The sequence below is a fragment of the Balaenoptera ricei genome, chromosome 8, assembly GCF_028023285.1.
Source record: "Balaenoptera ricei isolate mBalRic1 chromosome 8, mBalRic1.hap2, whole genome shotgun sequence".
NCBI classification, from domain to species: domain Eukaryota; kingdom Metazoa; phylum Chordata; class Mammalia; order Artiodactyla; family Balaenopteridae; genus Balaenoptera; species Balaenoptera ricei.
Genome location: NC_082646.1, coordinates 94,792,031 through 94,807,119, shown reverse-complemented (window position 1 = coordinate 94,807,119; position 15,089 = coordinate 94,792,031).

Genomic DNA, 15,089 nt, shown 5'->3' with positions numbered 1-15,089 from the left:
GTCATTTATGGCCTTTATTATGTTGAGGAAAGTTCCCTCTATGCGTACTTTCTGGAGGGTTTTTATCATAAATGGGTGTTGAATTTTGTCGAAAGCTTTCTCTTCATCTATTGAGATGATCATATGGTTTTTGTTCTTCAATTTGTTGATATGGTGTATCACGTTGATTGATTTGCGTATATTGAAGAATCCTTGCATTCCTGGGATAAACCCCATTTGATCATAATGTATGATCCTTTTAATTTGCTGTTGGATTCTGTTTTCTAGTATTTTGTTGAGAATTTTTGCATCTATGTTCATCAGTGATATTGGCCTGTAGTTTTCTTTCTTTGTGACATCTTTGTCTGGTTTTGGTATCAGAGCGATGGTGGCCTCGTAGAATGAGTTTGGGAGTATTCCTCCCTCTGCTATATTTTGGAAGAGTTTGAGAAGGATAGTTGTTAGCTCTTCTCTAAATAACAAGTGAGTTCTTAAAATTGCATTTTCTTTGGCAGAACGATAGGAATGTTTTTAACGCTGGAATGGAGTTAATGGAGAATCGTGGTTAAGAACATGGATTTTGAAGTCAGGCAACAGAGAACTGTAACCCAGTACAGTCATTTGTGTGGCACTGAGCCACTCACTTAAACGCTTCAAGCATCAGTTTTCTCCTCTAAACTCAGGGGCAGAAAATCAGCTGCCTGCAGAGATTCTGTGAGAACAGAACATTCCAAGTATGCCTGACACCCATGAGCACTTAGTCACTGAGCATTTCCTACTCCCAAGGGGTGAGCTAAGACTTCACTGGTGTCACCTCATAAGGAATGACTCCATGAGATAGATATGATTTTGTTGCCATTTTATAATTAAGAAAACTGAATTTTACAGAACTTTACAGAAAACATAACTATAGGCACACATTTAGGCCGGAGTATGAATGTAGGTTTATGTCTACTTTCAACACCTCCTAAGCATGCCCCTATTCCTTTTATACCTGTGATCTTTCTGTCACTATGAAGTAAGTTAAGTGTGTCATTGCCAGCATAGGAAATTAGTCGTACAGGCTCTTGGGCATTAAATGACTCGCTTATGGTCACATGGTTAGTAAGTGGTGGAGCCAGTTTGGGGACCCAGGTCTGTGTGATACTACCTTGTCTTTATTACTGGTATCTCCCTCTCCTTTACTCTTTGAATTCTCCATCTGAACACACTCTGTCCTTCAGGACTCTTTCTGCAATGTAGACCCCCACACTGACTGTGCCCAGAAGTAATCCCTCAATGACTTCACATTACCTATAAAGCCAAACATCTTTTTAGAACTTGCCAACCTCTCCCTGGTGAGAATCCTGCTTCCCTCTCTAGTCTCACTTCTTGGTGCCCTGCCTGCCAACACCCTTGAGTACATCCTCCAGCCTAATGCACTACTTGTAACTCTGCCATGTTGTTTTATGTTTTTCTGCATTTGATTCATTCCTGAATGCGTTTACCCATTTTGTCTACCCTTTGACTTCCTATTCATCTTTCAAAACCCTTCTGAAGTTCTGGACCACAAGTAAAATTGGCCACTTCATGGTGGCAGCCATCAAAGTATGCTACTTGGCCTGCTGCTGGAAACATAATTGATTGACAGCCCTAGCTGCTGCTTTCTGTATCCACCAGGGCTTTTGCTACTAGGCTGTTCTTCCATTGGGCTGCTCCCAGCCAATGACTGCTACTGGCTCAGGCTCATTCTTGTGAAGTATAAGACTCCTCTGATGGGGAACTGTGGCTCTAGGACTGCCCATTGGCTTAGCTGAATCTTTCTTAAAATGTGCTGCCGTTCCAGAATCTTCCGTCCAACCTTCTGTCCTTCTATTCTCCTTTACACGTGTCAGACTTCTGCTGTAGTTTGAAAGGTCTCCAGTCTTTCTCTTGATCATTCCCCCTTTATCCTTCACAGGCTTTCCCGATAAATTTCTTATATGTCTATTCCCATCTTGGTGTCTGCTTCTTGATGGACCTGAGTAAATACAGCCCTGCAGGTGCCTTTCTCTCTCCTGTACACATACCACCACTAATAAAATATTGTATTTGTTATTTTACTTTTCAAATATGAGGCCAGTAAAATTAGGAAAAACATTGTATTACTTCTTTTATTTTTAGCCCTTAGTATACTGTTTGGTACTTAGTGAGTATTTAATGAACTTGCATAAATGAATTCTAAAATTATGATGTTATCTAACATGAGTTTATTTAGGTGAAAACAAGCAAAACTGTGTGTTAACTTCTCAGCTAGCACTGCCAATCAATGTGAAGATACCTGGGAGTTAGTTTATGGTCACTAATGCTAGGCTTGTGTTTCAGAGTATTGCCATTTAGCTTCTGTAGGCCCAAAATATTATCTTGAGTTCAAATGAGTTTTTATGCTTATGAACTTAATTTAACTAAACTTTAAATCTTGAAATCTCACTGAATATCTCTCATCACTAAATGAAGCAGCCTTGATTAATCACTCTGAGCATTTCAAAATATTCTGTCAGTTAACCTATATTTAACATAAGCATGTGTAAAATCTATATGAGAACATTCATTAGTAGGAAAGCATATTCTTAGAGAGCTATAAATTCACATAGTAATTCTTCTTAATATTTCAAGTGAGGAGAAGGATATAGAACATTTCTATTCATTACTAGTAAATCCATTACAAACCTGTTCTGATCCATACAGCAATAGAACTCATTATTTCTTTGTTGTTGGGTTATTTATGCTAAAAAGGAAAAAATAATTAAATATTCCATTTACCATTAAATTTCTCTTCACACAAAATTACACTGGTTTGGCCACCAACTAAAATCCTATGTCATTGATTGATTCCAGATAATTTTTTACTTTGTTCCACTCCATTTTTCATACTTGGGATCTCTCTTAGAATTTTTCAGTATAATCTCCTAAATATGTTTTGTCTTGTTCTATAGATAATGGTAATAATAAATACCATTTACTGAGTCTATTATGTGTACGAAAAATTATGTCTTAAATGCTATCATCACAATTTTCCAAATGAGATACTAAGAATCAGAGAAGTAAAATAGCTTGGAGGTGATTGTACAACTAGTAAATGGATTGTCAGTGACCTGAACCCAGATCTGCCTAATTTTTGGATTATCTAATCTTAGTTTAATTGTCTAGAGTTTTGACTATAAAATTTGAACAATAGTCTATTAAATCGAAAGCATACAATGTTCTTCTAAGAGCTTTGCAGTTTCCTCTAGAGGAAATAGAGAGCCACTTGGCTTCTAACACAGAAGAAAATAATGTAATTTGATATATACTTTAAAAAAACATGTCTGAAGGAGACAGTTTAAAAAATGTAAAGGACGGCATATAAAACTAGAAAAAGGGTGACTTGGAAGCTAGTTACTGACAAAGCCTAAACAAGAAGTGGTTAAGGTCTGATTTAATAGTGTCAGCAAGGGTATGGACGGGAGGAAGAGAAGACTGGAGGAACATTTCTAAAACCAGTGGCTCAGCAATGTATGGACCATGGGATTTTTGGTCAGATTCCCTAGTTACCCTGCATCTGTTTCCTCTTCTGTAAAATAGAGATAATAACATCTATTTCAAAGTGTTACCGGGAGCTTCAAGTAATAGTATATCATATACTTGTATGTTACATACTGTGAGTCTAGGCACTTCCATGGGGAACTTTATTTATACTAGGAATTTACTTCTCACAACAACTCCAGTAACTAAGTATCATCATTACCAGTTTTACAGATGAGGAAACTGAGGCACAGTGAGGTGAAGTAAAAAAAAAAGTGATGGTGCTGTGGTAACATGAGATTAAAATAATAGCAGGTATTATATGTCTGATACATAGAAGGTGCTCTATAAACGAGTATAATTAGCCACCTGGACTAATGCCCTTGAAAAGGAGAACCAAATCTGACTCATTTTTGAACAAGGTAATCTAGAATGTGGAGTGGGCAGAACCGCTTGATTGGATCATCATGGACACAGCACAGGTACTGTCCTTGGTGCTGAAGATCTGGTGGCAAACCAGCCCCTGCCTTCATGATATTTTCCTTCTGCACGAACAGATGTTCTGATGACTAGGTGGTTGAGTAAAAGGAGCATAGTTGGAAAACTATTTCTAAATTATTTTCTGTGACATATTTTTTTCCTGTAAACATTTGCTCAGAAAGCTGACACAGGAGTAAGACACTGTAAACTTTCTCCACTTTACAGCCTTTTCAGTGAGGACTAGGAACAAATTTGTTTCAGTTCCTTTCTTGAGCCTTTTCCCTTTTCATAGAGTTAACTTTTAGCTCTGGCCTATTATAGGCCCCAAAGCTAGTTAACAAACTAACTTATCTTCTGTTACATCCTCAGCTCTTAAAATAGTACCTAAAACAGTCAGCACTTAATTACTGTGTATTGAATGAATAGATGAGTGAATGAATAAATAAAGGCATTTTTCATTTTTCAGACTATCCATTCTTTACATACAGTAAGTTGATCTCTAAGGGAAAAACTGAGTATTTAAGGTTAATTACTAAGTAGAATGTATGCTAGGATTTATGTTGTGCAAAAAAGATATAACAATTTGAAAGTGGTTCTTAAGAGTCGTTTATAACAAGCTCTGAGGAGATAATTTTTGTAAGCACCAAAACCACAGCATCTCTGAATTTCAGAAGTGTCATTATGCCATCCTTTTTTTAAAATTAAATCTCACTTTCAAAATTCAGATCACAATTTTGTAAAAACATTAATGTTCAAAATGGATGTGTCACTCAGTCTTACATCATGCCATACAAATCATGAGAAAACTGTTCTATGTTTTCCTATCTCATCCTTGTACATGGACACATATAGTATGTACATAAGTTTAGAAAATATGCCATTTTGAAATTCCCTTCTTTCATGTGATATTATATCATGAGCATGTTTATATAACACTATGCAATTATATGATTATCTTTTTCCTATCTGGATGATATTTCCTCTTCTTGCCCCAGTCCTATGTGGCCACCCACTCACTTACCTTCAGCAGAGCTGTGGAATTTTATCCGTTCCCAATTGTGTCTAAAATATACATTTGCAAGATAGAATCTTGCGAGCATTTTCTAGTTGGTGAAGAGCTTGAAATCCGTACAATTAAATAATTCTCTTCATTTAAAGATAAAGACAGAGAAACTGAAGGGGGCTGTGGCAAGCAGAGTAGTCTGGTGAGAACGGTAGAGGGCCATGTGGAAGTTCTTTAGATGTGATGTTAATATGTAATCTCAGGCCATCACTTACATCCTTTGTGCCTCAGTGTTCTTGAGTCTGCCTCACTTTAGAGTATATTTGGGGGAATGTAATGTTTATCTACCTAAGATGCCCTACCTGGCTCAAACTAAGCAATGGCATTTCCAAACCAGTCTGTACAACAGAGAATCAAAATAAATCATGTAATGTGCCAACCATCATATCGAACACATTGTGTATGTTCAACATATTCTACATACCACTGTGATTTTTATTATAGTGATAATGATTTGAATCAAGTCTCTACTTGGTGTGGGATAAGTGTATGCTAAAATTATTCCATAGTTTGTTGTCAAGTAGAGTGAATTATCTATAGGATTTCTTCACCCTTCTCTTGGAACTTATTTATATGAGAATTCAGAATCGTTGTAGTGCTCTCGACCAAATGTAGAAAGGTCAGAGGGAGATTAAGTGGGTTTTTTTTTCATGCCAGAATAGTTGTTTATCAAAAGGAAACGAACTGTCATAACTGGAGGAGGGCTTGGGCTTGTTCATTCATTCTTCTCCCCCTTCCGCTAATGCACGATCGTTACTGATAGAATATTCTCAAGTGATTCTTTTTAAGTGACTCTAGTAGTGGCACTTCCAATTAGATTGATATTTGTCATAACTATTTTATTGGCTCTTGGTAATAATCACAGAGTGAATTACTGCTCTTACTCTCCAACATCACAATGAATCAGTTCACAGAGGCAATTACAAAGAAGAGTGAATTACTAGGGAGACAGAGTAACTAGTGTCTCTCAAGATCCTAAAGAATGTTATCATAATATCAGTTACTCTGTTTTTTAACTCATTATTAGGCTTACAGATACTAAACTTTTTCATTTAGGTGTAAAAGTGAATGGCTTTTAGGAACTCGACTGTATTGGCTCCAAATGAAGTATTCTGAGGATGGCAGCATGATAACTATAGTTAAAAATACAGTGTTGTACACCTGAAAGTTGCTAATAGAGTCAATTTTTAAAGTTCTCATCACCAGGGAAAAAAAAGCCACAATGTGAAGTGATGGATGTTAACTAAATTTATTGTGGTAATCATATATATTGTGGCAATATGTACATATATCAAATCGTTATGTTGTACACTTTAAATGTATACAATGTTATATGTCAATTATATCTCAGGGAAACTGGGAAAAAAAGAAAAAAAATGTTGAATTAAAAATAGTTTTTGTGTCACAAATGTGCCTAGGTTAACAGCTCAGTTTCACTACTTACTAGTTCTGTGTCCTTGTACAAATTGCTTCATCTATCTATGCCTGTTTTTCCTTTTTTTTTTGCTTAGCCAATACGAGTTTTTATTATTTCTATTTATTTAACACCAATATTTCCAGGCATATGTGCAGGCATATCTTTAAGAGCCTTACAAATAATAACTCACTTTTATCCTAATAACCGCCTATGAGGTAGGTATTATTATTGGTTTTTTTGCAAATGAGGAGGCAGAAGCAGCTTGCTCAAGGTCACAAGCTTGCTTAACAAAATGGCAAGAGCTTGGGTAGATACAGTACATTATCCTGGACCTCATTTCTGCTCATCATTCCACTCAGCTATTCTCAGAGTGTCAGCCAGGTTTTTGCTCATGATCACAAAATGGCTGCCACATCACATACTCACACCACAGTATCCAAAAGCAGGTAACGAGGGCTCCTCTCCTAGCATATGGTTCTCTTTTTATCAGGGAGTAAAATCTTTCCTGAAAACTTCTTTTTATGACTTAATGGCCAAAATTGGGCCACGGGCCCACCTTTATTTTTAAATTTTTTTTTAACATCTTTATTGGAGAATAATTGTGTTACAATGGTGTGCTAGTTTCAGTTTTACAACAAAGTGAATCAGTTATACATATACATATGTTCCCATATCTCTTCCCTCTTGCATCTCCCTCCCTCCCACCCTCCCTATCCCACCCCTCTAGGTGGTCACAAAGCACAGAGCTGATCTCCCTGTGCTATGCGGTTGCTTCCCACTAGCTATCTATTTTACGTTTGGTAGTGTATATATGTCCATGCCACTCTAACTTTGTAACATCTTACCCTTCCCCCTCCCCATATCCTCAAGTCCATTCTCTAGTAGGTCTGTGTCTTTATTCCCATCTTGCCACTAGGTTCTTCATGACCTTTTTTTTTTCCCCCTTAGATTCCATATATATGTGTTACCATACTGTATTTGTTTTTCTCTTTCTGACTTACTTCACTCTGTATGACAGACTCTAACTCCATCCACCTCACTACAAATAACTCCATTTCGTTTCTTTTTATGGCTGAGTAATATTCCATTGTATATATGTGCAACATCTTCTTTATCCATTCATCCGATGATGGAAACTTAGGTTGCTTCCACGTCCTGGCTATTATAAATAGAGCTGCAATGAACATTTTGGTACATGACTCTTTTTGAATTATGGTTTTCTCAGGGTATACACCCAGTGGTGGGATTGCTGGGTCATATGGTAGTTCTATTTTTAGTTTTTTAAGGAACCTCCATACTGTTCTCCATAGTGGCTGTATCAATTTACATTCCCACTAACAGTGCAAGAGGGTTCCCTTTTCTCCACACCCTCTCCAGCATTTATTGTTTCTAGATTTTTTGATGATGGCCATTCTGACCAGTGTGAGATGATATCTCATTGTAGTTTTGATTTGCATTTCTCTAATGATTAATGATGTTGAGCATTCTTTCATGTGCTTGTTGGCAATCTATATATCTTCTTTGGAGAAATGTCTATTTAGGTCTTCTGCCCATTTTTGGATTGGGTTGTTTGTTTTTTTGTTATTGAGCTGCATGAGCTGCTTGTAAATCTTAGAGATTAATCCTTTGTCAGTTAATCATTTGCAAATATTTTCTCCCATTCTGAGGGTTGTCTTTTGGTCTTGTTTATGGTTTCCTTTGCTGTGCAAAAGCTTTTAAGTTTCATTAGGTCCCATTTGTTTATTTTTGTCTTTATTTCCTTTTCTCTAGGAGGTAGGTCAAAAAGGATCTTGCTGTGATTTATGTCATAGAGTGTTCTGCCTATGTTTTCCTCTAAGAGTTTGATAGTGTCTGGCCTTACATTTAGGTCTTTAATCCATTTTGAGTTTATTTTTGTGTATGCTGTTAGGGAGTGTTCTAATTTCATACTTTTACATGTAGCTGTCCAGTTTTCCCAGCACCACTTATTGAAGAGGCTCTCTTTTCTCCATTGTATATTCTTGCCTCCTTTATCAAAATTAAGGTGACCATATGTGCAGGGGTTTATCTCTGGGCTTTCTATACTGTTCCATTGATCTATGTTTCTGTTTTTGTGCCAGTACCATACTGTCTTGATTACTGTAGCTTTGTAGGATAGTCTGAAGTCAGGGAGCCTGATTCCTCCAGCTCCATTTTTCGTTCTCAAGATTGCTTTGGCTATTCGGGGTCTTTTGTGTTTCCATACAAATTGTGAAATTTTTTGTTCTATGTCTGTGAAAAACGCCAGTGGTAGTTTGATAGGGATTGCATTGAATCTGTAGATTGCTTTGGGTAGTAGAGTCATTTTCACAATGTTGATTCTTCCAATCCAAGAACATGGTATATCTCTCCATCTATTTGTATCCTCTTTAATTTCTTTCATCAGTGTCTTATAATTTTCTGCATACAGGTCTTTTGTCTACTTAGGTAGGTTTATTCCTAGATATTTTATTCTTTTTGTTGTAATGGTAAATGGGAGTGTTTTCTTAATTTCACTTTCAGATTTTTCATCATTAGTATATAGGAATGCAAGAGATTTCTGTGCATTAATTTTGTATCCTGCTACTTTACCAAATTCATTGATTAGCTCTAGTAGTTTTCTGGTAGCATGTTTAGGATTCTCTATGTATAGTATCATGTCATCTGCAAACAGTGACAGCTTTACTTCTTCTTTTCCAATTTGGATTCCTTTTATTTCTTTTTCTTCTCTGACTCCTGTGGCTAAAACTTCCAAAAGTATGTTGAGTAATAGTGGTGAAAGTGGGCAACCTTCCTGATCTTAGTGGAAACGGTTTCAGTTTTTCACCATTGAGGACAATGTTGGCTGTGGGTTTGTCATATATGGCCTTTATTATGTTGAGGATAGTTCCCTCCATGCCTACTTTCTGCAGGGCTTTTATCATAAATGGGTGTTGAATTTTGTCGAAAGCTTTCTCTGCATCTATTGAGATGATCATATGGTTTTTGTTCTTCAATTTGTTAATATGATGTATCACGTTGATTGATTTGCATATATTGAAGAATCCTTGCATTCCTGGAATGAACCCCACTTGATCATGGTGTATGATCCTTTTAATGTGCTGTTGGATTCTGTTTGCTAGTATTTTGTCGAGGATTTTTGCATCTATGTTCATCAGTGATATTGGCCTGTAGTTTTCTTTCTTTGTGACATCTTTGTCTGGTTTTGGTATCAAGGTGATGGTGGCCTCGTAGAATGAGTTGGGGAGTGTTCCCCCCTCTGCAATATTTTGGAAGAGTCTGAGAAGTATAGGTGTTAGCTCTTCTCTAAATGTTTGATAGAATTTGCATGTGAACTTATCTGGTCCTGGGCTTTTGTTTGTTGGAAGATTTTTAATCACAGTTTCAATTTCAGTGCTTGTGATTGGTCTGTTCATATTTTCTATTTCTTTCTGGTTCAATCTTGGCAGGTTGTGCATTTCTAAGAATTTGTCCATTTCTTCCAGGTTGTCCATTTTATTGGCATAGAGTTGCTTGTAGTAATCTCTCATGATCGTTTGTATTTCTGCAGTGTCAGTTGTTACTTCTCCTTTTTCATTTCTAATTCTATTGATTTGAGTCTTCCTTTTTTTCTTGATGAGTCTGGCTAATGGTTTATCAATTTTGTTTATCTTCTCAAAGAACCATCTTTTAGTTTTATTGATCTTTGCTATTGTTTCCTTCATTTCTTTTTCATTTATTTCTGATCTGATCTTTATGATTTCTTTCCTTCTGCTGGCTTTGGGGTTTTTTTGTTCTTCTTTCTCTAATTGCTTTAGGTGCAAGTTTAGGTTTTTTATTCGAGATGTTTCCTGTTTCTTGAGGTAGGCTTGTATTGCTATAAACTTCCGTCTTAGAACTGCTTTTGCTGCATCCCATAGGTTTTGGGTCATCGTGTCTCCATTGTCATTTGTTTCTAGGTATTTTTTGATTTCCCCTTTGATTTCTTCAGTGATCACTTCGTTATTAAGTAGTGTATTGTGTAGCCTCCATGTGTTTGTATTTTTTACAGATCTTTTCCTGTAATTGATATCTAGTCTCATAGCGTTGTGGTCGGAAAAGATACTTGATACGATTTCAATTTTCTTAAACTTACCAAGGCTTGATTTGTGACCCATGATATGATCTATCCTGGAGAATGTTCCATGAGCACTTGAGAAAAATGTGTATTCTGCTGTTTTAGGGTGGAATGTCCTATAAATATCAATTAAGTCCATCTTGTTTAAGGTATCATTTAAAGCTTGTGTTTCCTTATTTATCTTCATTGGATGATCTGTCCATTGGTGAAAGTGGGGTGTTAAAGTCCCCTACTATGATTATGTTACTGTCTATTTCCCCTTTCATGGCTGTTAGTATTTGCCTTATGTATTGAGGTGCTCCTATGGTGGGTGCATAAATATTTACAATTGTTATATCTTCTTCTTGAATTGATCCCTTGATCATTATATAGTGTCCTTCTTTGTCTCTTGTAATCGTCTTTATTTTAAAGTCTATTTTGTCTGATATGAGAATTGCTACTCCAGCTTTCTTTTGATTTCCATTTGCATGGAATATCTTTTTCCATCCCCTCACTTTCAGTGTGTATGTGTCCCTAGATCTGAAGTGGGTCTCTTGTAGACAGCATATTTACGGGTCTTGTTTTTGTATCCATTCAGCCAGTCTTTGTCTTTTGGTGGGAGCATTTAATCCATTTACATTTAAGGTAATTATCGATATGTATGTTCCTGTTTCCATTTTCTTAAATGTTTTGGGTTTGTTATTGTAGGTGTTTTCCTTCTCTTGTGTTTCTTGCCTAGAGAAGTTCCTTTAGCATTTGTTGTAAAGCTGGCTTGGTGGTGCTGAACTCTCTCAGCTTTTGCTTGTCTGTAAAGGTTTTGTTTTGTTTTGTTTTTAATTTTATAGCTACTTTATTTATTTATTTATTTATTTATTTTTGGCTGTGCTGGGTCTTCGGTTCGTGCGAGGGCTTTCTCTAGTTGCGGCAAGCGGGGGCCACTCTTTCATCGCGGTGCGGGGACCGCTCTTCATCGCGGTGCGCGGGCCTTTCACTATCGCGGCCCCTCCCGTTGCGGGGCACAGGCTCCAGACGCGCAGGCTCAGCAGTTGTGGCTCACGGGCCCAGCTGCTCCGTGGCATGTGGGATCTTCCCAGACCAGGGCTCGAACCCGTGTCCCCTGCATTAGCAGGCAGATTCTCAACCACTGCGCCACCAGGGAAGCCCTGTAAAGGTTTTAATTTCTCCATCAAATCTGAATGAGATCCTTGCTGGGTAGAATAATCTTGGTTGTAGGTTTTTCTCCTTCATCACTTTAAATATGTTCTGCCACTCCCTTCTGGCTTGCAGAGTTTCTGCTGAAAGATCAGCTGTTAACCTTATGGGGATTCCCTTGTATGTTATTTGTTGTTTTTCCCTTGCTGCTTTTAATATGTTTTCTTTATATTTAATTTTTGATAGTTTGATTAATATGTGTCTTGGCGTGTTTCTCCTTGGATTTATCCTGTATGGGACTCTCTGTGCTTCCAGGACTTGATTAACTATTTCCTTTCCCATATTAGGGAAGTTTTCAACTATAATCTCTTCAAATATTTTCTCAGTCCCCTTCTTTTTCTCTTCTTCTTCCGGGACCCCTATAATTCGAATGTTGGTGCATTTAATGTTGTCCCAGAGGTCTCTGAGGCTGTCCTCAGTTCTTTTCATTCTTTTTTCTTTATTCTGCTCTGCAGTAGTTATTTCCACCATTTTATCTTCCAGGTCACTTATCCGTTTTTCTGCCTCAGTTATTCTGCTATTGATCCCTTCTAGAGTATTTTTAATTTCATTTATTGTGTTTTTCATCGTTGCTTGGTTCCTCTTTAGTTCTTCTAAGTCCTTGTTAAATGTTTCTTGCATTTTGTCTATTCTATTTCCAAGATTTTGGATCATCTTTACTATCATTATTCTGAAGTCTTTTTCAGGTAGACTGCCTATTTCCTCTTCATTTGTTAGGTCTGGTGGGTTTTTACCTTGCTCCTTCATCTGCTGTGTGTTTTTCTGTCTTCTCATTTTGCTTATCTTACCGTGTTTGGGGTCTCCTTTTCACAGGCTGCAGGTTCGTAGTTCCTGTTGTTTTTGGTATCTGTCCCCAGTGGCTAAGGTTGGTTCAGTGGGCTGTGTAGGCTTCCTGGTAGAGGGGACTAGTGCCTGTGTTCTGGTGAATGAGGCTGGATCTTGTCTTTCTGGTGGGCAGGTCCACATCTGGTGGTGTGTTTTGGGGTGTCTGTGGTCTTATTATGATTTTAGGCAGCCTCTCTGCTAATGGATGGGCTATGTTCCTGTCTTGCTAGTTGTTTGGCATAGGGTGTCCAGCAGTGTAGCTTGCTGGTCGTTGAGTGAAGCTGGGTCTTGGTGTTGAGATGGAGATCTCTTGGAGATTTTCGTCGTTTGGTATTACGTGGAGCTGGGAGGTCTCTTGTGGAGCAGTGTCCTGAAGTTGGCTCTCCCACCTCAGAGGCACAGCCCTGATGCCTGGCTGGAGCACCAAGAGCCTTTCATCCACACGACTCAGAATAAAAGGGGGAAAAAATAGAAAGAACAAAAAGAGGATAAAATAAAATAAAGTAAGATAAAATAAAATAATTAAAATAAAAAATAGTTATTAAGAAAAAAAAATTTTTAAGTAAAAAAAAAAAAAAAATGGACGGACCGAACCCTAGGACAAATGGTGAAAGCAAAGCTATATAGACAAAATGTCACACAGAAGCATACACATACACACTCACAAAAAGAGGAAAAGGGGAAAAACTAATATATCTTGCTCCCAAAGTCCACCTCCTCAATTTGGGATGATTCGTTGTGTATTCAGGTATTCCACAGATGCAGGTACATCAAGTTGTTTGTGGAGATTTAATCCGCTGCTCCTGAGGCTGCTGGGAGAAATTTCCCTTTCTCTTCTTTGTTTGCACAGCTCCCGGGTTTTAGCTTTGGATTTGGACCCACCTCTGCGTGTAGGTCACCTGAGGGCGTCTGTTCTTCGCTCAGACAGGACGGGGTTAAAGGAGCAGCTGCTTTGTTGGCTCTGGCTCACTCAGGCCGGGGAGAGGGAGGGGTATGGAGGCGGGGCGAGCCTGCGGCGGCAGAGGCCAGCGTGACGTAGCACCTGCGTGAGGCGCGCCGTGCATTCTCCCGGGGAAGTTGTCCCTGGATCATGGGAGCCTGGCAGTGGCGGGCTGCACAGGCTCCCGGGAGGGGAGGTGTGGACAGTCACCTGTGCTCGCCCACAGGCTTCTTGGTGGTGGCAGCAACAGCCTTAGCGTCTCATGCCCGTCTCTGGGGGCCACGCTGATAGCCGCGGCTCGCACCCGTCTCTGGAGCTCGTATAGGCGGTGCTCTGAATCCCCTCTCCTCGCGCACCAGGAAACAAAGAGGCAAGAAAAAGTCTCTTGCCTGTTCGGCAGCTGCAGACTTTTTCCCAAACTCCCTCCCAGCTAGCTGTGGTGCACTAACCCCTTCAGGCTGTGTTCACGCCGCCAACCCCAGTCCTCTCCCTGGGATCCGACCTCCGAAGCCAGAGCCTCAGCTCCCAGCCCCGCCCGTCCCAGCAGGTGCGCAGACAAGCCTCTCGGGCTGGTGAGTGCTGGTCGGCGCCGAGCCTCCGTGCGGGAATCTCTCCGCTTTGCCCTCTGCACCCTTGTTGCTGCGCTCTCCTCCATGGCTCCAAAGCTCCCCCCCTCTGCCACCCACAGTCTCCGCCCACGAAGGGGCTCCTAGTTTGTGGAAACCTTTCCTCCTTCACAGCTCCCTCCCACTGGTGCAGGTCCGTCCGTACCCAGGTACGTGGGGAGTTTCTTGCCTTTTGGGAGGTCTGAGGTCTTCTGCCAGCGTCAGTAGGTGTTCTGTGAGGTTGTTCCACACGTAGATGTATTTCTGATGTATCTGTGGGGAGGAAGGTGATCTCCGCGTCTTACTCTTCCGCCATCTTCTCCTCCTGTTTTTCCATTTTTAAATGGAGATGTTTACAGCCTCAACCATGCCGCATTATTTAAGAATTAAATAAAATAGTACAGGTAGTCATTTAGGGTAGTACTCTGTGTACAGTGAGTCCCCAAAACTGTTAGATATTATATATACCAGATGTATTTTTCTGGCTCTATAATTCAGGCAAATATAAATTACTTATTTTTAAGTGTTAAGAAAAATTATTGTGGTATAAAATGGCCTACTTTAGAGTCTGAAGATCCACCTTTCATACGGAGTTCAGCAAAAAGTGACTTTTTGAACCAAGTCAGATCTCCGAAAATCACTGAAACTAAGCTGTATGTGTATAGTGTAACAATACACAATTGTATCAGGATTGAGGTAAGGCTCAACTATGTTGTATATTCAAGTTATCACATCTTGCTTAATACCTTTTGATACTCAAATATTTTTACTGATTGTCCCATTTTATTACCTCAGCTCCCTTGGGAAAGCAATTGGGAAGATGTTACTACACTAGTTTCATAGCTAAGGATCTGAGACTCAGTTAGAATGAAGTTACGTAACCAAAACGCAGTAGGACAGGAACTAGAACCTAGGTTCTCTCATGTCAAAAGAATAAACTCCTTCAAGTAAATCTGAAATCTGAAAAGGAACAT